This window comes from Lissotriton vulgaris, chromosome 3_1 (assembly GCF_964263255.1).
Source record: "Lissotriton vulgaris chromosome 3_1, aLisVul1.2, whole genome shotgun sequence".
Taxonomy (NCBI): Eukaryota; Metazoa; Chordata; class Amphibia; order Caudata; family Salamandridae; genus Lissotriton; species Lissotriton vulgaris.
Genome location: NC_141689.1, coordinates 1,473,423,663 through 1,473,447,456, shown reverse-complemented (window position 1 = coordinate 1,473,447,456; position 23,794 = coordinate 1,473,423,663).

Sequence of the window (23,794 nt, the reverse complement as noted above, 5' to 3'; positions counted from 1 at the left end):
TAGGGTGCGTATTGGTGGAGTGGTGTTCCACACCTTCCCTACTGTTGCGCAGACTGGAGTTGCAGTAGTAAATGAAACTATTCCAAAATGCAGCACCCCCCAAAGGCAAGTCGTTGCAATGACTTGCGTGCTAAAGGAACACGTTGTAACAACACTTTTGTTCTAATGCCGGCTGTGTAAAGGCATGTGTACTAAATACATGTGGAATTCAATCATACTGACACAACTAAGAAGACAGGCGAAACTAAAACCAAAGACTTGGCTTTATGAGCCATTTGATTATACCGGAGCCACACCCGTCAGTCAATCTTGCATTCTGTATGGGCCTGAACATTGGTCAAGAAAATGTGGAGCACAGGCTCTCTTAGCTTCTGATATATTAACCAATACCAGTTCCCTATCCCAGTGAGGCCAGTCACAAAATAAGCTAGAATGATATCCCCGGTTAATGAATTGAGAGGTTATTTTTTACTCATTAGAAAATGACTGACTTGCAATTTGAATTCGATTATTGGTAGTGAGTTGTTCCCATGATTACACAGGCTCAGTCAAAATAAAGTCTTGGAGCCTTTAGCGACACACCCTTTCCCTTATGGCTGCAATCACTAGTTGCAGTCCCAGCCAGGGGCAGTTCCCTCAGGCGGATAAGGAGAGGAAACAGAGGAACCTGAAATTCATCTAAGAGTTTCGCACATCTTAAAAAACACAATATGAGCTAGTTTGTATCTTGTGTGTTTGGGAAGTTTTGATATTTTTAAGAAGATGAAAAAACTGATATTGGGCACAAATACCATCTGATGGTGGAGCTGGAAGTAATCTAACTGGTTGCTTGTATTTACCACTCAAACACTTCAGTCGAAGAACGCAGCTTGATAATACTGTTTTAAGTGCGGGAGAGCTAATCCTTCATCTTCAATGTTCACCTGTAGAATAGCGAACTTGGTGCTAGCTTACTTACCCTGCCATTGAAAATGGCAAAGCATGGAGTAAATTTCAATAAACAAAGATTGAGGAATATTGATCATGATGTTATTAAAGATGAAAATAAAAGGTGGAAGAATTGTCATTTTACCCAAGGCTGTACATCCTATAATGGTAAGGGGCAGGGAGGGCCACTGATGAAGTAACTTGCGCACCTTGTTGATGGTGGTGGTATAGTTTAATCTATAGAAATCTGAAAAGTTTTGTGTGACATAAATGCCTCAGTATCTGATAGGATGGGTGCTGAAATAATGGGGTCTCATAGCAGCAAGCAAAACCACACCAGACCCTTCCCCTAGGTGAATGCCTTGACATGGCTCTAAGATGACTGCTCCTGCCAGTGGTCGGAAGCAATCTTGCCTGCTAGGCTTCCTTACCGGCATGCCGAAAATAACGAGGTGGACCTGGGCTAAAGTAAATGTGCAAATCTAAGGGTAAATGAAACGGAAAGGAAAAAAATAAAGAAAATGTATTTGTTTGTTTATTTGAAGAGCTTCATGTAGCTCAAACATGACCCATCAGGGTACAAGAGCACTGTGCAAATAGTAGTCAAGTCATACATGCGGGGAAAAATGCATAAAGGAATAAGCACACAGCAATACACATACAGTATAAACAAATGTCCTTGTAGATTCAAGTTCCAGGGGTGTCAACAGGAAAATAGCCAAGGTGGGTGAATTTAGGGGTGCTATTGGAGTAATCTATTCAAAAGAAGCATTTTTACTTCTTTCTTGAAGGAGGTAGTCGAGGGGTTTGTCTTGGTTTCTGGAGGCAGTATGGTCCATATTGTTGGGGCTACACCAGAGAAGGAGCGGTTATAAGTTTTCGTTTTGTTGAACTTCTGTGGTTTCAGTACTAGTGAGTTATCGCTTCTTGTAGTACGGCTACCACCAGATAGTATGAGTATTTTGGCGAGGTAGACAGGGAGTGTTGTGCTGGAGGGCCTTGTTTGTCATGGAGGCTATCTTCAACTGGATCCTAGCTTCAAACGGGAACCATTTGATATGTTTTAGGTCTGGTGTCATGTGGTTGTGACTTCTGGATCCCATAATGAGCCTAGCAGCTGAGTTCACTGTGGCCCTTAGTGGTGTTAGCCTTGCTTTAGGTAAGCCTGCAAGAGTGGCAATCCTGTAATCTAATTGGGATATGACTAGGGCTAGTAATACAAACTAAAAGTCAACTGGGGGCAAGAATGGTTTAATATTCTTTAACGTGTTCATTTGATAATTGGTTCCCTTGATGGTTGCACTGATAACATATTTAGGTATTTGTCTAATGTGATACAAAGTGATCTGTTAGAGATAACATGGGAGTGCAATTGAGAGCTGTGAGTTGTTTGAACCATTTTTCTATGGGGTAGGAGTAGTTGTGGGGGATGATCAAAAGGAATTCAGTTTTGAGAGTGTTGAGCATGAGGTGATTGTGGGTTAACCATTGTTTGATTTTCAGTAAGGTGCAGTTGAGAATTTTGATACCATCAGGAGAGTATATGTTCTGGTGCAGTTGTGTGTCACCCAGGCACATGTGGAAAATAGTGCAAGATTGTTTCACAATCTCGGTCACAGGTTCCATATATAAGTTGAATAATGTGGGTGAGAGCATGAAACCTTGAAGCATCCCAATCGAGACTGGGGTGACGTCAGAAAGGGTTTGATTAACTTTGATTCTTGAGCCCTGTATTGGAATAACAAGGCAAATCGATTTAAAAGAGGATCAGATAGCCCCATCCTATTCTGTAAAAGGTCAACTGTTTCAGTACTATGGCCTGTTCTGAAGCCTGATTGGAAATGGTCAAGGAGATGACTAGGGCTTAGTGTCTGAAAAGTTTCAGAGCTCCGCCCATCTTCTCCTTGTGTTTGGTTTATTGGCCCTAAGTTGCCAGGGTATGCCCAGATGTGTGTCACTTGCTCACTTTGCCACTGGATTCAAGCTAGCCTGGCTGATAAGGGGTGAAATCCCCGAAATTGGCCCAAGATGATTCTTTCGGTTCCAGGGAAGACCTTGCTTGGCAGTTCAGGCTGGACCGTTTCCATGTGGAACAGGGTCAAGACTGATTTGAATTGGCTGGATCAGAACTGGGGTCGTGAAGTGAGCTAAAGAACAATGATGGATCAAACCCACATCTGTGACTCGGGTGAGTGTCTGGAAAGTTTCAACGCTCCATCCATCATCTCCTTGTGTTTGCTTTGTTCGACATAAGTTGGCAGGGCATGCCCAGGCAAGGGTTCATTGCTCACTTTGCCACTAGATTCAAGTTAGCCTGGCTGATGAGGGGGAAACCCTGCAACAGGTCCTAGGATGCTTGTTTCCAGTCAAGGGAAGACCTGGCTTGGCAGTTTGGGCTGGACTGTTCCCATGAGGAACATGGTCAGTACTGATTTGCATATGGCTGGGTCTGAACTGGTGATGCAAAGTGAGTTAAAGAACAATGATGGATTAATCCCAGATCTGTGTCTGAAAAGTTTCAGTGCTCCGTCCATCATCTCCTTGTGTTTGTTCTGCTCAATATGGTTGCAGAGTTGCAGGTGTATACATTTTTCTAGTAGCTTTGCTAGTGTCAGAGTGTTGGTGATTGGATGGAAATTGTTGAGGTCAGAGACGTCCACATTTGGTATTTATGAGATTGGTGTGACTTTGTGCAATCATAATCATGCCTTGAGAGAGGTAAGCATTGCTAATCTTAGACCAAAGCAGTAGTATGGAAGATCTATTCTCTTTGATGAGTTTGGTGGGCAGATGATTGTAGAAATGGTTAGAGGATTTTATTGCTATTATTTTTTTAAGTATATGAGCTTCATTCAGAACTTTGAAGGCACTCCAAGTAGCATTATTGTTAGTAGTATAGCCAATGTGAGGGGATCACAACAAGTGTGTCGCTAAGAGGAAACTGGGCTGGTGCAGGGTAAGTAGACGTTCGGAGGTGAGTTGCAATTCTGATTCAATCCTGCTTGTCTTTTCAATGAAATAAACAGAGAATTCATCTCTACTTGGCAATGACCCATTATCTACTGATTGGAGGTTAGCTTGGCAACTAGCTTGTTGTTTGACAATTTTGAATTGTTTTAGGGTCATTTATTGGCATTGTCTAATTGCCCCCAAAAATATTCTGCTTTTGAGCTTCTAATGTGTTTGTTTCAGGAGCTTCTTTTTTGACTCAGGTGCTTGAGATGTGCTATGGAGGAAAGGATTCTCCATGATCTCTCATCAAGCCTTAGATTGTGTCTTTCCTCATTAAGGTTGCTGTTGAACCAGGGTTTGGATTGTTTATTGTGGGTTCTGGTTCATTTTTGCATCTTCTGGCAAATTGTGTGAAGTATGTTTGTCATGGTTTGGATGTAGTGATTGGTAAGATCATTCACATTTATCATGTTTGTGGGATGAGGTGGAAGGTCATTGCTAATAGAAGTGAGATCAGTTATATCAATATTTCTCAAGCCTCTAGACCATTGTCTGTGTTTAACATGTTTTAACTTTCTAATCAGCACTTTTTCCAGGATGAGGAAGGAGATTAGGCAGTGATCTGACCAGCCACAGGGGGATTTGGATTCAAGTGGTATGACATCATACTTGAAGATGATTAGATAACGGGTCGAGCCTCTGTCGTGAGTTGGGCCATTGCAAGATTGCTTGAGGTTGAGGTCCCAAAGGAAGCCCTTGATTGTGTCAAATAAGGAGTAATTTGAGTTGTTCTAGTGATTGTTGAAGTCCCTGAGGAAGATCTGGTGGGTGTGTTGGTCTGAGGTAGAAGAGATGCTCTCCATTATTTGTTCAATATTTGCTCTCAGGGGTGGTAAATCATGTGGAGTGTGCAGACAATCTTATCGTTGTTCCATTTTTCAAAAAATAGGTATTCACACATGGGTATTGGATTAGTGCACATTTCAAGGTGAGCATAGATCAGTAAATGCATGCTATGCCACTCCCAACTCTTTCAGATCTGTCCAGTCTGATAATGTCATAGTTGGGTGAAACTACGATGTCCATAATGTGTGAGGAGGAATCATTGAGCCATGTTTCAGTTAAGATTAGGAGGTCAAGATTTTGTGCTATGATGAGAGTTGTGATGTCAGCTGCTTGTCTGACCACATAAATGCAGTTAAAAAGTGAAAACAAGATAAATAAACTCAACCGCCCAAATCATCTACACATGACCCCCACCGACCCCCATCTCCTGTATTAGACTTTAGGATAGCTTGCAAAAACCCCTTGGCCTCAGTGTGGTCGATCCAAATTGGCACTTATGAAGCACTTTCAATTTTGACTGTTGGACAATCCCTGCTGGTGCCCCTAGACTCTATAAGTTATCTATCTGTTTGCAGTGCCGAGCTGCAGCATAAATAAGACAAATCTGAAAAGATTCTGAAAGAGTAAACTGGGGTATGGTAAACGTTATCCATTATGGTATTAGTCAGAATCTGCTCTTTCACCAAAAGTCACCCAGGTTCAATAAAATAGTTCGGAGACTGGAATGCTGGAACACAGTGTGCAAGTGTAATAGTAAGGTTCAAATTGTTAACTTCAATTTCACAAATCACATGCTTGACCATTAGATCACAGATTAACTTGGTGACAGCCTAGCCGTAGTTCTGGCCCTCTGGGTTCCCAACAAATCGAAAGTTGGAACGGTGTGACCTTTTTTTGGCATTTTCAAGCTTCAACTGTAATTTTGCGAGTTCAGGTTGACGTTTTGAAGTTAAATGTCTTGGTAGTTCTTAAAGTCTTCGAGATCGGACACTCCTTGCTCGAGTTGGGTGACCCTTGAAATGAGTAGGTGCATGTTGATATTGATCTGACCCAGCTGGTCTCATGATTTCAGGTGAGCCTTCTCCTGGGAGATGTTCATCTCCCTAATTTTACCCAGAATTTGCTGTAGAATTGTTTCAAGTCGCAGGTATTGAAGCGTACGAGGTAGAGTAATTGAGTCATTGGAAGGAAGCTGCTTCGGCAGGAGATTAAAATCTGAGCCTGACTTATCTCTTTCCCAATTGGGAGTTTCTGCTACCCTGCATGAGGCCATACTCTCCATAGGGTTATAAAGTGATGCTGAAGATGGCCCTAAGCCTGAATCAACTCACTTATAGCCAGACCGGCACTGAGATCAACCTCCTCCCTCTGTGATCCTTTAGAGCCAGGGACAGAGAATAAAGGATATATTGGCATTTTTTGGCCTAGAAGCAGTGCTTTAAGAGGGTCTATAGGCAGCACTGGCATGGCCGAGGGGACCAGAATTAGGTGAAGGGAGCAGATCTAGATTTGAGGCGAGTGTAGCAAGTGTATCAGGTATAACTGAGAACTTCACTAAGTAGGTAGCAAGCTTATCAGTCAGATCCTTAACTTGTCTATCCACGCCAAAGACAATCAGACCTGGTAGAGGGTCTGATATTGATGGATTAGTGGGACTGGATTCACTGGCTCACCCCTTGGTGGCCGGTAAATACCCTGGGGATGCCAATTCTTTTGCACTGATCTTCCACAAAGTTTGGATGTCACTCACCTGACATTGGTCTTTGGATCCTCTGGACCCCAGATCGCAATAGAAGTTGTGCAGAAACTGTGTTTTATTCCTCTTGCAGTTTAGAGCAGCACACAAGCTTTTACAAGCGATCCCTTGAAAGTCAGTTTGGTGCTGGGGCGTAAGTTGTAGCCTTCTCTAGTAGTGCAGAGAAGAGAATTAAGGAGAGGATTACAAGTGACTTTTACACTGATATCCAAGATTGCGGCCACACTTTTAGAGTGCTTTTAAAGGTGTAAGGCCAGAGAGGTCAAGCACATCTGCAACAGGATTTGTGGAGTAATGAGGGGGTTCCTGGGAGGTCACAAGCCACATGCACTGTTTCATGGACACCTCCAGAACTCCTCCAGTGTCTCACAAACGCCTGTTGGACCTCCTAATTAGGCCAAACGGGTCCCTCCTTGGATCTACATTGTTTTGGTGTCTTGGTGCCATAGTGCCTTAGGGGCAAATGTATGACCGTGCAAGGTACCACCCTATTTCGCGAGTTGGGAACCTATTATGATCACAAAATATGGTTTGCGAGTTGTTATTAGGAATGGGCATGCCAAGGGAATCCCTTCGTAATAGTGAATCACAAGGGAATGTACGGTTGTTTTGCAACCGGAATTCGGTTGCAAAACAATCACGGTTTATCGCCAACTTCAACTAGGTGGCAAGCAAGTTGCTATCGGGAAGGGGTCCCCAGGGGGCACCTTCCCCTTTGTGACTGGCAGCGAAACATTTTTTTAAGAACAGGCAGTGGTCCGACAGCCCACTGACTACTCTTAAAAAATGAAACTGAAATGTTGCATTTTTCTTTTAGAAATGCATCCCATTTTCGTTTAAGGAAAGGGGCTGAATTTAAATATAAGATAGTTGATTTATTTAAATCAAGCACAGACATGATGGTCTGCTGTCCTCAACAAGACAACATTCCTGTGTTATTGTCCATTCCCAATGCATTACAAATTGCGACCTGTCTCATGAATATTAATTAGGCAGGCCCATTGCACCCCCTATGGGAATTGCTAATGTGTCTGAGACACATTAGTATATTTAATTTTGCGAGTCTCTAGTGGCGAGTCACAAAAAATCGCATTTAGAGAATCGCAAAATGAAATGGTCATACATTTGGCCCTTAGTGCCTAAAATGCGTTCAAGCATTCCGTGACATTTACGCCTTCAGTACCTCTTCCGCACTCAACTCTGCTTGAAGCTGGCACCGTGCTCACTCTGCCAATGCTGTCATACATAATCTGCCCCCCCACGCTAATTGGTGCAGTGAAAACAAGAATTGTCCCACTTACTTCTGCAGCTGCTGCCCTTGCCGTAATACTCATGGCCGCTCGTAATTACAAATCCTGAGCACCTTGGGCAAAGTCCTGAGCTCCCTAAGAGCCTTAGAGTTCCCATATAATGATAATCAGCTGAGGGGGGAGCATAAGCAGGATCAGCAGTTGCTGAAGCGCAGTGTGAGCAATGAGCATTCTGTTACTGTGGCCTGCTACCCTGGGGCCTCCTCAAGACAAGGTCAGCTCCATATTGAGGTAGCCTGGGAACCCATCTGTACAAATTTAGATTTGAGAAGTGCTCTGAGAAGGTGCTCCATCTTGGCGCCAGTGTGATGGGTTACCATCCAGGGAGAAACTGCATAGCTTCACTAGCATCACTAACGCAGCTGGCTTCATGAGCGCACCATCTTGCCTCGATCACCTGGAAACAGTCACTCAACCAGTGGGCATGGCAGAAGTTCTACGTGGCCTCTACTTCCTCAGGAACTGATACATTTGTAGAGGTGAATCAAGTGTGGTGGAGATTGTGGAAAGTCAGTTTGAGTAGGATTTTTTTTCCCAGAGGGATTTCAAGAAAATCTGGATTGCTTGAAAGACTATGTGCATAAGACTAAACTTAAGAATGGCTGTGTTACCTCACATGGAAAAAGTCAGGAATGTATCGCTAGTCGTGAGTTAAGCAATGAGTAAGAGCCGGAAAAACATAAAGAAGACGGCTTAATAGAAGAAGTAGGGCATTTAGACAGAATGTCAAATCAAAAATATCCCCTTACCAAAATATCAAATTTTAAATATCATCAGCAAGAATATTGATGTCAGGAATAATACATTTAAGCTAAGTAATATCAAATCTTAAAATATTGACGTCATAAATATGGTTTGCAAAAATATCGTTTAGTATTATGTATTTGAATGTATATTTTAAATATATGCAACGTAATTTTTTGTATAAGTATTGTTTATGTTTCTTAATATATGTGTTCAATTGTTTGTAGTTACTAAATTAAATGAAATTACATTTTGAGCTTTTTAGTTTTGTAGCCGGTTGTGGGTTTATAAGGGAAGAGAGTGGAAACTAATTTAATTATAATAAATTATTAATTATTTTCTATTTATTATTATTTTCTTAATTGATATTTAATTGTGCTTATTGTGTTTTAAATTTCTTTGGGGTAAATGTTAAGTGTGGGTCGGTGGGGTTTATAGGGGTAAATGGTGGAAAGTAATTTATTTATAATTAATTAATCATTAGTTGTTCATTAATATGAATTCAATAATTGATAATTAATTATTTTAATTGTGTAATATTTTGTAGGTACAGGTTCTGGGGTTATAGGGGTAAAGAGTGGGAATTAATTTATTTTTAATTAATTAATAATTAGTTGCCAAGTAATAATAATTAATTAATTGATAATTAATTGTGTTTATTGTGCTATTTTATTTTTTAGGTGTGGGTTGTGGGGTTTATATGGGTAAAGGGAGGGAAATATTTAAATTTTAATTAAATAATAGTTGATAATTAATATTTTTTGATGTATTGACAATTATTTTTAATTGTGTCATTATTTGTTTTAAGTTTTATATTAGGTGCATGTTGTGGGGATTATATCGGTAAAGGTTGGGGCTTTTTAAATTAATTTAATTGATTAATAAATATGTTAACTGTGCAATGAAATTATTTTGTTTAGACTTTAGATAGGGGTTGTGGGTTTTGTAGGAAATAAATACATTTTAAACAATTGATGATTATCCTTTTAATTAATATTTATTATTAATTTAATAATTAATTATAATAAATGTGTAAATAATGTTGTCTTAGAGTTATGGGCAAGTTGTGTGTTTTGTGGGGGTACATTGTGGTAAGTGCATAAATTAAAATTTGCTAATAATAAATATTTAATTAGTGAAAATTCGTTTTTTATGAATATTTATATTAATAGTGTAAATAACTATTTAGGTGCAGGCTGTGAGTTTTGTGGTGTTATAGGGTGAGAAGCAACTAAACTAAATGTATGTAATAAATAATGTTTTGTTAATAAACAATTTCTAAATAAAAATATTTATTTGTATGAAATTATTTAATATTTTATTTATAATAATGTTTGTAGGTATTTCTTATTTGTATTTAAATTATAATATGTTTTTCTGTTTTACACATTTTAAAATTAAATATTTTTTACATTTTATTTTCAACATAATTTCTTTTTTTTAATTACTTTGTTTGTAAAATAATGTAATGTTGATGAAGATATTCTGTTTGTTTTTAATGTTGAACTGACTGGAGTGGGAATTGCATTTATTGGAGTGGGAATTGTAAATTTTACTCCTCTGCTATCCAACACTTTCCCTTCCGTTACACTCATTGGGGTGGGAATAGTACATTTTACCCCTCTTCAATCTAACACTTTCCCTACTGTTGTAGTGATTGGAGTGGTAATATGAAATGTTACCCCTTCGCACTCCAACAGTTTTCTTACTGTTGTAGTGGCTGCAATGGATATGATAAATATCACTTATCCGCAATCTAACGCTTTTACTACTGTTGCATTTATTGGAGGGAGATTTGCTAATTTTAACTAGTTTTATTATTTGTGTATTGTGTGATGTGAGAGTAGTACATTTTTTATATATTTCTTTTAATACCTTACGTAGTTTGGTGTAATTTGTATTTGAAATAATATATGTATTATATTTTACAATTAATTTTATGCTGTTATAATTTATATTACTGTGTTATTGTTTATTTAAAATTATAATATTTTTATTTATTAACATTACTAATGTGTAAAATATGTTTTATTACATTTAAAGAATTTTAGGTTGTTTATTTTTTTATATAATTAGAACAATTTTTTTTTTAAAGATTTTATGTTAAAGGTATAAGTATATATATTTATTTGTTTTTATAATATTTTTAAATTATAATATAAACTAGAATGATTAGTTTACTAACTTTTTTGTTAGTAAATATGTGTAACTATATGTATTAATTATTACATATATGTGCTTAACTTTTTTCAAATGTCTGCTTCATCGACCCACAATACATGTCTGTATTTTAAAAGTTCTTCTTAAATCTAAAGGAAAAAGTGAAAAAAATGATGTTTATTTGTTATATGATATATATAAAATATATATATATATAAAATATATATATATATATATACATATATATATATACATATATATATATATATATATATATATATATATATAATTAATGTTACTATTTAATATATTTTATATTTATTATTTTATTTTATATATATTTAACAATCGATATTTAATACAACTATATTACTGACAGTGATAACAATGATATGTTCGGCCTCTATGTTTTGGTCTTGATATTTTTGTATCTTGACATTTGCAGGGCGGATATTCTGTCAGTGAACCAAGAAGTAGAAGCAACACATGGCTGGCACTTGTGGTTATGGCACAGAAGGCTAATGGGAGCTAAGGCGGTGTGTAGACTTATGGAAATTGAACAAGAATGTGGTTGTAGACCACTATACCGTACCAAACATAATGGAGATGATATCCATGATCAATGGGGGTTCATGTGGTGTTAGACCTGGCATCTTTGGCATGTGTTCCACCTGTCTGTTAGCTTCTGACCTCCTGTTTTTGACTGTGCGCAGTATTTTTTTTTTCTGGTTTTAGAACTCTGGGCACCTTACCACTGCTGACCAGCGCTAAAGTGCAAGTGCTCCCTGTGTAAAATGTACCTGTAATTGTTTATCCATCATTTGCCTATATGATTCACTAATAAGCTTAGAGTAAAGTGCACCAAGTGTGTCCAGTGCCTGTAAATTAAATGATACTAGTGGGCTTGCAGCCCACATGAATAGCCCTGCAAACATTCCTCAGACCTACCACTGTAGTGTCTATGTATGCAGTTTTACACTGCCATGTCGACCTGTCAAGTGCAATGTCTTGCCAGGCCCTAACTGTTCCTTTTACCACATGTGGGGCCCCCCTAAGTTAGGCTCAAGGTAGCCCCATGGGGAGGGTGCAGTGTATGGGAAAGGTAGGACATGTACTGGTGTGTTGTTCATGTCCTGATAGTGAAATACTGCTAATTTCGTTTTTTTTCACTATTGCAAGGACTATTTCTCTCATTGATTATCATTGGAGCTGATCTGTAACTGCTAACAAGTATAACTTCCAATTGGGAAAATACAGAGATTTGGAGTTTGGGTTCCCTGAGCTCACAATTGAAAAGTACATCTTTTAGGAAGTCGGTTTTAAATTGCGTGTTTGAAAATGCCACTTTTAAGAAATAGGTGTTTTTTTGCTTTACCATTCTGTGCCTCTACCTGCCTGTGGAATGCATGTTTGGGTTCGGTCAACAGTTGTGCTGTTTGTGCACTCACTTTAGACACTCACATAAAGTTGACGTATGCCCTGCCTATCCTGATGGTCTATCACCAGGCTAATGGGTCTTCCTGAGCTAGTCTGGTGGGAGGAGTTGTCACTGACACCTGAATACGGCTGTGCCTGTCCTCACACAAAGCTGTCTTCACCAGCCCCCCTGTAGTGTGTTCGGAGTCAGGTCAGGAAAAGGCAGGTTCTTGTGCATTAAAGAGACTTTCCTATGAAGCTTGCCTACTTCAAAGGCAGACATTGGTATACGTACTGGAACTGTGACACCATAACTTCAGAACACTTCTGGACTAAATGAAATTCTGCCAAGAAGAAGAGCTGAATGCTGTAGGAAAGACTGGCACTCTGCTGGTTGTTTTATTGTGCTGACCTATTGCTTCCTGGTTCTGTCTTGGGCAATGAAAGTACTGAACTTTGCTTCCTGTATCTTCCTTCCAAGGTTTTAAAATGGCTTGTGTGTGTTTTTTTCCTGTTAGGATGTCTCAGGGTCATCAAACACATCACTTGCAGCCCCAGGACTCCTCTGCTGGGAGTTCTGACCTGTCAAGTGGAGGCAAATCCAGTCCCTGGGCTCTTGGAGGTAGCTATGCTGCTAAGAACCAAGAAAATACATTCATCGATTCGCAGTGCCTGTTTTTCCAATGCGGCACCGCCATGTGGTTCAAAAACCAACGCATCACTACTGTGCGGGCCGAAGAATCGACTTTAAGCCTGCTGTGGGGCTGAAGAGATCAACGCATCACCAGCTCCATAGCTGTGAAAAGGACGCAGCTCCTGCTCGGCTGATTCGACACAGCGCATCTGGATTTTCAACGCATCATCCCTGGGAGTCGAGATCTTCATCAAGGTCCCCCAGCAGTAAGGAACTGAGGCCGCGTGTACGTAGATTGACACATCACCTCCCCTGACAGTAAGGAACCAACTCATCATCTCCCTTGACAGTAAAGAACCGATGCATCATTTCCCCTGCGCTGCAGTGAAGAACCAACACACCACCTCTCCTGGAAGTAAGGAACCGACGCATCGCTTTGCTTTACCGGCGCCTCACCTCAGCTGCGCCTGTTTTTGTCTTTGAATTTGATGCATCCCAAGTACTTTGTGCTAGAAGTGATGCATACATTGATACTGAACAGTTCTGAATCTTCAAAAGTGATCTCTTTTCTTGTGTATATTGGATTTGTGTCATTTTGGTCATGTTTAAAAAAATAAATCTTTTTTTATTCCTCATTCGCCTCCAAACCCAGGCAACTAGGAGACTGGGAGGCTGCCACTGTTACTCAGTTATGAGATGTAGGCCCACGAGGTACAGACCCCGAATCTCTGTGGCCCGCCTACCAGTGGCAGACAAACCCTCTTCCTGTTGCTGACCTCTCGTTGTTGGGGAGACGGTGGTCGTGCTCTCTTCTGTTTACTTAAAACCGATGACTGTTGCTGTGAGCCTTTTCGCAATTGAGCCTGAAGACCAAGAATAAAAAAAAGACACAACACAGCCCAACACAGTCCAAGAGTTTCCTGTGAGGCTTAATCATAGGATCAGGGATTGTGTGAATGATCTTATAAGTCCAAAGCAAATAGTTACTGTTTAACCAGGAGACCAGTTTATCAGGCGATCCCAAATAGCTTTCTTCCTACTATTTCCGAGTCTAGCCAAATCAGTTCTGGTGGTTTTATACAAAGAGGACAGCCAATCTGAATTCATGGGGGGTATGGTCTCAGCCGATCTCTTCGATATTTCTCGTCTGGTCAACAAAATGGCATAGAATAAAAAGCCTCTGCTCAAGCCTATGATTTCACTTCATATGCCAAAGATGATGAGCCTGTGGGAGATGCGTACTGGGCACCCTAAAATATCCTTAAGAGTGTTCCCTACTTTCCTCCAGAATTCAGAAATGGCTGGGCAGTCACAAAACATGTGTGTGTCTGGGGCATTTTCCATGTGGCACTTTTTATAGCTGACAGGGGGGCTCTTAGATATTTTGGTAAGTCTCACCAGGGATAAATAGGCCCTATGTATGGTGAAATAATGGTTTCTTCTGAACCAGGCTGGTTTCACAACTATAAACAAGGTATTGAAGGAGGTTTGCCACAAGTCTGCCCAGTCTGTAGCTGGAATAGAATCTCCCCATAGTTCCGCAGCAAATCTGGAATCTCCATCTATGGTCTCTTCAATAAACCTGTAAAAGAACAATACTTCTTTCTTTCCTACTGGCTTCTGTACCAAATGTTCTTCCAAAATGTTCCCCATACCTATAGGTTTATTAAAGCTCTAGAACAAACTCTTTAGTTGTAGATATCTAAATCTACGTATAAACAAAAGGGAGAGTAAGGGATAATAAATTGGGAGGAACACTCCCAGTCCCCTATGGTCAAATATTCAAAAAACAAAGAGGGAGTATTCCCCAGGCCAGGACACAGTGTCCTATTGATTTAAAAGGAGGAAGACGCAATACAGAAAGAATATTCTCTTTTTTTAAGAAACCCCTCACTCACCAACCTAGTTGGTGACATGCTTCATCATCAGGGTCCACCCAAGTGGCCGAGTGCCACTCGGGTGTGCTTTGACGCCTGCAACCGATATTTAAATCTAGACATGCCCTCCTCCATTTTCTCATCCAATGATGCCCAGGGCAAAAGCGTTCCCTCAGTGACAAGATCTCCCCATACTAGGAATCCAGCTGTTTTAAGAGGGGCTGCCAATGTATCCTTCAAACAACTTGGTGCCCCTGGGCTGTCCCACAAAGGAGCCAGAATTGAGCAGTACTCTAGGCCCGTCGATTTATTTATTCTGGCCCGTATTCGAGCAGCACTCAATAATACCTTCAACGTTATTTTCTTAAAGAACTTCTGGGGCAGATTTATGAAGGACTTGCGCCGCCGGTGCGTCACTTTTTCCCATGTTAAAAATGACGCACCGGCGGCGCAAGGCCTTCATAAATCTGCCCCCTGGTCTCCATATTTAAAAAGAAAGCCCTCACGGGATAACCCTGCTTGATCTAACATAGCTAAAAACATTTTCCCCCTTTCTGATGAATCCGGGCATTTTAGCAGCATTCTACAATGTGTTAGCCGAAAGGCCCAAGCATAATACTGGATGTCTGGGAGTGCAAGACCACCTTTTTCTCTCCTGCGTCTTTTTCCACGCTATTCTTGTCGCCTTATAAGCCCACACAAATGAGTTAATAGGTTGCTGAAATTTATCTATCACCTGCTTCTCAAAGTGTAGAGGGATGGTATTAAAAACAAAGGTGGCTTTTGGTATAATTACCATTTTCATCAAATTGATTCTACCCAGAATGGTCAAAGGAAGGTGTGCCCAGGACTTCATAAGTTTTTTAAATTCCCTTAAGATGTTCAATAGATTAGTCTCTGCAATCTTGTTAATGCCCTGGACAATCTTCCCTCCCAGATATGGCATCTCATTTTCAACCTCATGTCGACACCCTGGTAGATTTCATGTCATAATTTTGGTTTTGTCTGCATTGGTTTCGTACCCCGAGACCCGACCAAAATCCTGCGCTAGACGGATGATATCAGGAAAGGATGACTCCAGATTTGATGACAGAATGAATATGTCGTCCGCATAAAGGGCTACCTTCCTCTCCCATGCTCCACCCTTAAACGGTGTAATATCGGTCTCCTCCTCCTCCCTGAGACGTTGAGCAAATGGATATATATATATATATATATATATATATATATATATATATATATATATATATATATATACATATATATATATATATATAATTTATGTGAAACCTATCTTTGGAGTGCTGCTTCCTGTATCCCGTGGATTGCGGGGAGGGACTGTTTGAGCCGATATTGTTGTCGGGTGCACCCCCGACTGGCAGGCACCTGCCAAGGAGTGCAACAGGCTGTGCGAGTGGAGCCTCTATATATATATATATTCAAAATAGACAAGCTTGCTAGCTTCCCATCGTTTAGAAATTCTAGCTTGAATAATGTCCTCTAGGAGATTAGCAGATCTTTCAGAGTTTTCAATTTCTCTTCTAGTGCTTGGCAAGTAGCATGATCAACTTCATTATTAGACTTCCTTTCCACCTCCTTCATTTCACGCTCTATGGATATCATTTCCTCCCTATACTGCCTGTTCTTATAGGAGGTCCTATTTGTAACCAAACTTCTCAGGTACGACTTCAGGGTGTTCCATATCACTGAAGGCTCCGGCGAGCCAACATTTATGTTTAGGAATAATTCTGTCTCCTGGGATAAATACCCGCTCTCAGCCTCATCTAGGAGGAGTGTGCGGTCAAACGTCCACGCCCTCTGTTGTCCTTTATCTAATAACCTTAGATCTATCTAAACCGCCGCATGGTCTGAAAGGTGGGGGTCAGATAGCCTATATCTTCAACTTTACCCCTTAAATCATTTCTGGTCAAGATGTAATCAATTATTGATTTGTGTATATATTTTTTTGTAAAAAGACACTCCTAGTTGGGTACCTGATCTTTCTCTCCAAATATCGGATAAGGCATTCTGTCTCATCATCATCTTTAGGTATGTCCTGGATTTAGACAAGGCATTTGCCCTACTACTAGGGGATTTATTCTTTTGAGGATCCAACACTTTATTGAAATCCCACGCAAGAATAATTGAATCAGGAAACCCCAAAAGATTTGCAAAGATGTTTTTTAGTGTGGAAGGGTCATCCTGGTTAGGACCATAATAACCTACTACTGTTATAAGTGAGCCTTCAACGGATAGCTTGACAATGACCTACCTGCCACTTGGGTCTGTTATAGCCTTTAGGAGACAGGCATTAGCTTGTTTTTTAAGTAAAATCGCTACACCCCTGATATTGGCATTTTGACATGATCTGACACAGTGCTCCACCCACCTGTGCTTCCCACAGATGCCTATAATCTCTTCTCTCAAGAGGTGTGTTTCTTGCAAGATGATTATCTGTGCAGGTGAGTCTTTGAGGTATTGAAGAATTTTTTCCCTCCTACTTTTGATCCGGAGACCATTTACATTCCAAGATCAAACATTGTAACATTCTCATGGGGGATTAAAAGACTGAACCCTGAACTGTCTCCCTCTCCCTGAATGTCGACACCAAGACAAACGTAATAGCCAAAAACTAACAATAGGGTTGTAAAGTGAATGAGAATTTTCGTTTTTTTGTTTTGACCCCTATGCTCCCCAACCCGTGATTACCCATCCCCATCTCCATCCCCACACTGGGGAACTCAACCCCCATTTATCTGGACTTAGTCCAGATTCTGCCTACCGGTGTGCCCCACTCCAGCCCTGTGTTTAACTATTACCAGTTGTCAGGGACCGTGTATAGTTAAAACTCCCACTAGGGCTCCCACTGTTTCTAATACTGTTTCCAATATCTTGTTTTACTGCTTCATACTGTAACCTCCACGTATTCTTAGATAAATATGGGTTATGATCTTAATTATTTGCAAATGTATGCCAGTGTATGTGGACCTAGAGGATGCGTCCCGTCGTGATCAGTTGACCACCTCTCAGGGTCCCCGAGGTATATGGTAGTTTCCCAGCTGAGATGTTCTACTAAGAGTTATTTTACATTTCTAAAAAGCTCTTCTGCCTCCTGCACTGTTTTTAAGTTGTACATTTTATTATAGTACATTATTTTTAATTGTGCTGGAAACTTTAGCTGGGCGACAGCCCCCAATTTCTTAAAATCTTCAATTTTTCTGCCCAACTCCCATTGTCAGTCCAGGGTGGCACGAGAAAGATCCGATCGGATCTCGAAAGCAAAGTATCTGGGTTTCAGTGATTTCTGCTTTAGGGTAGCTGTTAGTATTCTTTCTTTCAAGTAGAAGATTAGAAAATTGATTAAGATCTTCCTTTGTATGTCCCTCATCAAGTCTTCTTCTGAATCCTCGATCTGAACTGAATCTTTTATGAGGGTTACAATATAGGCTTTAAGGTTCTCCCCTCCTTAATTCAAGATGTGTAAATTGTTGCGTGGGTAGTTATTCTCCAATGATTCTAACCCATCTCGGAGCATAGCCTCATCCTTCTTAAGTGTTATAATATCGGCTTTAGCCGCTCCAAGATCTTCGTTAGGCCCCTCTACTCTACTTCTAAAACCACCATCCTAGAGTCCAAAAGGTCGAATTTCTTCGCAAGAGATTTACAAAAAAGTTTGATCTCTCCTTGGTTACACTCCTAGACAGCAAACCCTTTCCTAATATTTAAAGACAGAGTGGAGAATAAAACCTCCAGAGGAGCCACAGGAGGACCTTCCCTCCCAGAAGTCTTCTCTGTTTCTGTGCTGCTCCTACTACGCTCATTAATCTTGCTGCTCCTATTTCCACTGCCATTAGCCCTTGTACTCCCCACCGTTAAAACATCTCCTCCAGTGTTCTCTGTGATTTACACTGCACTCATAACTGTACCTACTACTGTGATCTCTGGGCTGCTTAGCAGTTCAGTGATCGATTGCTTGGTGGAGTTAGAGGGGAGCCGGTATAGGTGTAAGTACCAGGGTGGGGGTGGGGATAGAGGAGAAGATATTTCCCAACTCAGTACCTCCATCAGACCCAAAGGAGACTGTCTTGCTGTCTCTATCTCTGTCAGCCCGGAATGTTTACTAAGGGCTTTCCCCTGTTTTACCACGTCTAGAATCTGTGGGAAAATTTTAAAATAAGACCTTAATGACAGTCATTTTTATTTCAGCGTCCACAGCGTGGCCCTTCTTTCTTTTTGCTTTGAGACACTTACCTTTATTCTCCCAAAAGAATGAAAAACAGGAAACAACACTTACAACGCAACTTTTACAACACACTATATTTAGAACGAAACTTTTACAACGCAACATCCATTACAACGCATGCCATTACAATGCAACCATTACAACACATGTCACTACAACGCATACCATTACAACGCATGTCATTAAAAGGCAGTCATTACAACGCATTCCTTTACAACGAATACCTACACTATCCAACACTTACCCTACTGTTGCACTCCCTGGAGTTAGAATAGTAATTTTTACCCCTACACTATCCAATACTTACCCTACTGTTGCACCCCCTGTAGTTAGAATAGTAATTTTTACCCCTAATCTATCCAACACTTACCCTACTGTTGCACCCCCCTGGTGTTAGAATAGTAATTTTTACCCCTACACTATCCAATACTTACCATACATGCAATATAATGGTATGATTTGTAATGGTATGCGTTGTAAAGATAGTTTCAAAGAATTCATTGTAATGGCATGCATTGTAATGGAATACGTTGTAATGGATGTTGCGGTGTAAAAAATGCGTTGTAAAGGTATGCGTTGTAAAAGTATGCGTTGTAACGACATACATCCATGAAAAACTGGTTTCAGGGCTACCTTCAGGTCCTGCTGCCAAAGTGCTCCCCCCTTCTCCTGTATGTCAGAGGCAGTTTTACCTTCTTGGGACAGCTTAGTGATATTTTCACAAGGTTTCTCCTTTACAGATCCCTGCACAATGGGCCCCTGTGCAGCACCTCGTTTCCTGCCTTTCCTTCCAGTTTTCGTTTTTGGGGTTTTGCCTGCTTTTTGTTTAATTGCCTGCATAGCTTTTTTGGTCTGAACTGGGCTGTCTGAGGCTCCCCCCTTCCTTGTACGCCGGTCGGGGGGAGCAAGGGAAGGACAGCTTACCGGCTTCTGATTTCTCACGCGTACCCCCGTCCCTCTGATGTCCCAATACCTCACGCTCCTGTGTTTCCTGCCTCGAGGCCGCAGAGACTGCACAGGCAATCCACACCTCACTGCAGTCGACCCCCAGTCTATCATCTCCTTCACCGTCACCGTCTTCGTCTCTCTCCTCATCCCCTCCGCTGTGGCGTTCCAGAGTGGACACAGTGGCGACAGCTCTCCTTGTGCTGCCTCTGCCACCGGCTTCTCTGTAATCACCTCGAGAGAGGCTGCCCCGTAGAAGACCACAAGCCGCTAAGCTGCGCGGGAGATCCCCCGACGCATCAATGCACATAACCCTGGTGAGTCCAAAGGGGAAAAAGAGAAAGGAAAACAAGCAAAAAGAAAAAACAAGAAAAAAAAGAAAAACGCGGGTTGTGGTTTGCTAGTCCCCGCTATAGCATGTCCTCATTGGGCAGAGTGTGAGCACAACTGGCGGCAATAGACCACTTTAGCTCACGGCCTCCATGTTCTCCCCATCAACTGTCAATATTTTTTTTTTATTTGGTCTCGTTTTATTCAGATAAATATTGGTTATAGTTCTAAACTGGTGTGGCGTCCATTTGTAGAGTTTTCACTGTGTTACTGTGTGTGTATGTACAAATGCTTTGCACATTACCTCTTAGATAAGTCTGACTACTCATGCCAAGCTATCAAGTGGGGTGAGCAGGGGTTCTCTTAGCTGTGTGACTCCCTTAACCTTACTAGAATAATGATCCCTGCTTGGACAGGATGCAAACTACTGACACCTAGAGTCACCCATTTCTAGCAGTTGGATTCAGGGTTACCCTCAAAGCAGAGGTCCCTTTACTGGATTTCCTTGTTAGGCTGTTTACCCAGTTTTTATGAAGTCTGGTGCATTTTCCAAAACATTGTGTAAACTGGGATGATTGCTAGCTGAGAGTGTCTACGCTTGTAAGCATTCATGTGGTGTGATTGGCTGGCGAATTTGTGGTGAGAGAGAATAAAATATTCCAACTTTTGAGGGATATGAGAGCTGGTAGTTGGGCTTCTAACAGATTTGTGCTAAAGAACTATCAAGTACAGTGGTTCTTTTGATCTCTACTCTCTTCTCAAAGTTGCCAAATGGTTCATCTCTCCTACAATGTAAGAAGGCCCTATTATACCATACCTAACAGTTGATGTGTATCCAGCTTCTATGAATGTGGAGATGTATGAGAGGTAGGCCATGGGACAAGAGCTCCACCGTGTGAGCAAACAGATTTGATATAGAGAGCATAGAGGTTACTCCTACGCTACTGGAGAGTCATTAAGAGAAGATAGACCAGTTAAGAAATCCCAAGTTTAGATTTTGGGGTCATTGGGTTCTGCCTCTCTTTCAATATCTGAAAATGTAGATTAGGTTGGGTGACCACTGGTTGAAATGGTATGGCTTAATCAGGTTAAGTATACACAAGGCCAACCGACATCTGTCTTTAACTCTTAGAAAGCTGTAGGGCAAAAAAGGTTTAGTTGGTGAGTATCGATGAAGTAGCAATGTACTTGTAAATATTTTTCACATTAGCTAGTTTGTTAATGTCTTTAGTTGTGACAAATCTGAAGATAGTTGGAGTGGGCACCTTGTACAATCATTCCTAGAATTTGCAAAAGCAATTCTTGTGGATTTAAACGTGTCTGTTGGAGACTGGTTTACACAGATCTGCAAGTGCAGCAGTAATGATCAGTCACACCTGGAAAGAATTCCCTTTCTAAAAGATAATTATTTTCATCATATACAGATGTCCTTGTCAGTGATAACGAGTGCCGTTTTGACTCTTCTGTGCGTAGGCGTCAATTGCATATTGTGCTAGTCTCTGATATGTTGATGAAAGATTTACTGAGTTTAGAATTTGGAATTTTTAAAGTTTGGGATCATGTGGCTGAGATGTTATTTTGGACCTTGGGCTAAGAGTGAAAATTATGTGTAGATGGATTGTAATCATTTATGTAGCATTTGTTCTACCATTCCAGAGTGCATTAATGTATACTTTCAATAAAATATTGGAAAGGCTGGTGTTTTGTCCTTTCAGATACAGTTAAAGCATATGAGTCCAAAAGTGTTCTGAAAATAGTAGAATGGCAGACACTGAAGTAATATAAGATTCTTACAATATGCATGGAGTCCTAAGATGAAAGACTCCCTAATTTCACCTCAGTGAGTGTTTTAAGTAATCATCTCAACAAGGACGGAGGGTAAATTGAAATTCCCCCAAAGGAGCAGAGTATCAATATAAATATCACAAGGGTTGAAACATATGGGATTCTAAACAGGCTCAATTCATAACTCACATCAGCTTTAGAAATGCTGTTTCAAGTGGCCTTACCATAAAGAGCACCATTTCCTCTGACACTTATCCTTCATTCAAGCACTCACCCCACGTCTGGACCTAAGAAATGTAACCATAAAGCACCAGTCCTAAAAGGGATTCATTGGATTCTCCTGGAAGCAAGAACTGCTTTTAAGATCAATGGTCTCACTTGCTACACAAGCCTTTACACAAAATTAGCTCAAATAAAATTGCAGGTGGCTCCAAAGGACACAGAGGCTAAACGGTCTCAGGTCTAATGTTTTCAGTGGCGGCTCCATCAACAAACTGCTCTGTTTTGCCTCCGTTCTAGGTGCGGGGTAGGGCTGGGCTGTCCAGAGCAGAGGGAGGAGTGGTGGGCATTCTCTTAAGTGTGCATGATGGTTTGGCCGGCTGTCTTTGGCCAGGCAAACTGTCATGCGCACTTAGCTTGTTCTCCACCCAGCTGAATTACACAGCCTGGGTGGAAAACATGCACAGGCTCCCAGTCCCTGTCTGAGCACCTAACCACAGCGCTCAGACCAATCATGACACTTCTGCCATGCTGGTGACAGCAGCGTCGTGATTTGCTAGAGTGTCTAGGAGCCATGTTTGGTCAATAAAGCTATTCAGCTCTGGGTCTGCTGCCAGCATGCCGTACAAACTTAGGGGCCAGATCAGAAAACATGATTTTTACTGAAGCTATTACATACCCATGGTGGTAAGTAAGACACTGCTGAAGTACAGGAGATTTGTGGAGGTGATAATGTATGACCAGCATGTTTGAGCATATTTGTTTTGTTGTGTTTTATTGTAGTGGTGATGCGGTGTGCTGTTTTCTTTTGTTGTTTTGACTATTATGTGGTGGTGTTCCCTGTAGTTTTTAAATTGTGCTGTTATGGTTGGTTTGTGTCGTGTCATTTTGCTGTGTTGTTTACTTTACAGATGTCGACCACTGATACTGCATTTACAGTCAGAGGTGGCATAATACTTCAAAGTTCCTGTGACGAACAACAACATATCACTGGCTAACATGATAACATGCTGCTGCTTCAACACTTCAACTACTAAAGGCACCAGAAAAGTGTGGCAGAGACCTGTTTTAAATTAACACATTTAGAGCTAACTTTACGCGATGGAACCCCCACGCTTAAAGTTCGACAGAACCTTAAACACCTTCCCTTTACAGATAGTCCAGTGAATACTATTCTGTAGTGTCATGTTCTCTAAGATTTTGTGTTTCATTCTATGATTATGCCCTCCCTCTTACTCCTGCTCACCTCCGTGGAGAAGTATGGCTCACCGATTAGAGTGGAAGACCCTGAGGCAGAGGTCTGGTCTGGACAAGGGTTCAATCCCCGTCGCGGCAGGGTCTTGGGCTCAATGTCCTCGGACCCGATAATTCTCGCCTCAGTGCCTACTCTAATCATGGGTTCCACTCTGCAACTCTGGGCAATAGCTTGCTTAATCTCCAAACCGGCCCTAACAACGCTAGGATGCCTGGCTTCACCTTGGGGGTGCCCAAGAGTGGACACCTCAGAGGAACAGACCAGGAAGGGTTCCACAGTGGTATTCGTACAGCGCTTAGAGACCCCTGGGTGATAGGCGCTATACAAATCCAAATTACATTACATTTCTTCCATACTTCTCTTTTATTGCACTCTTCTTACCTTGCACATGTACT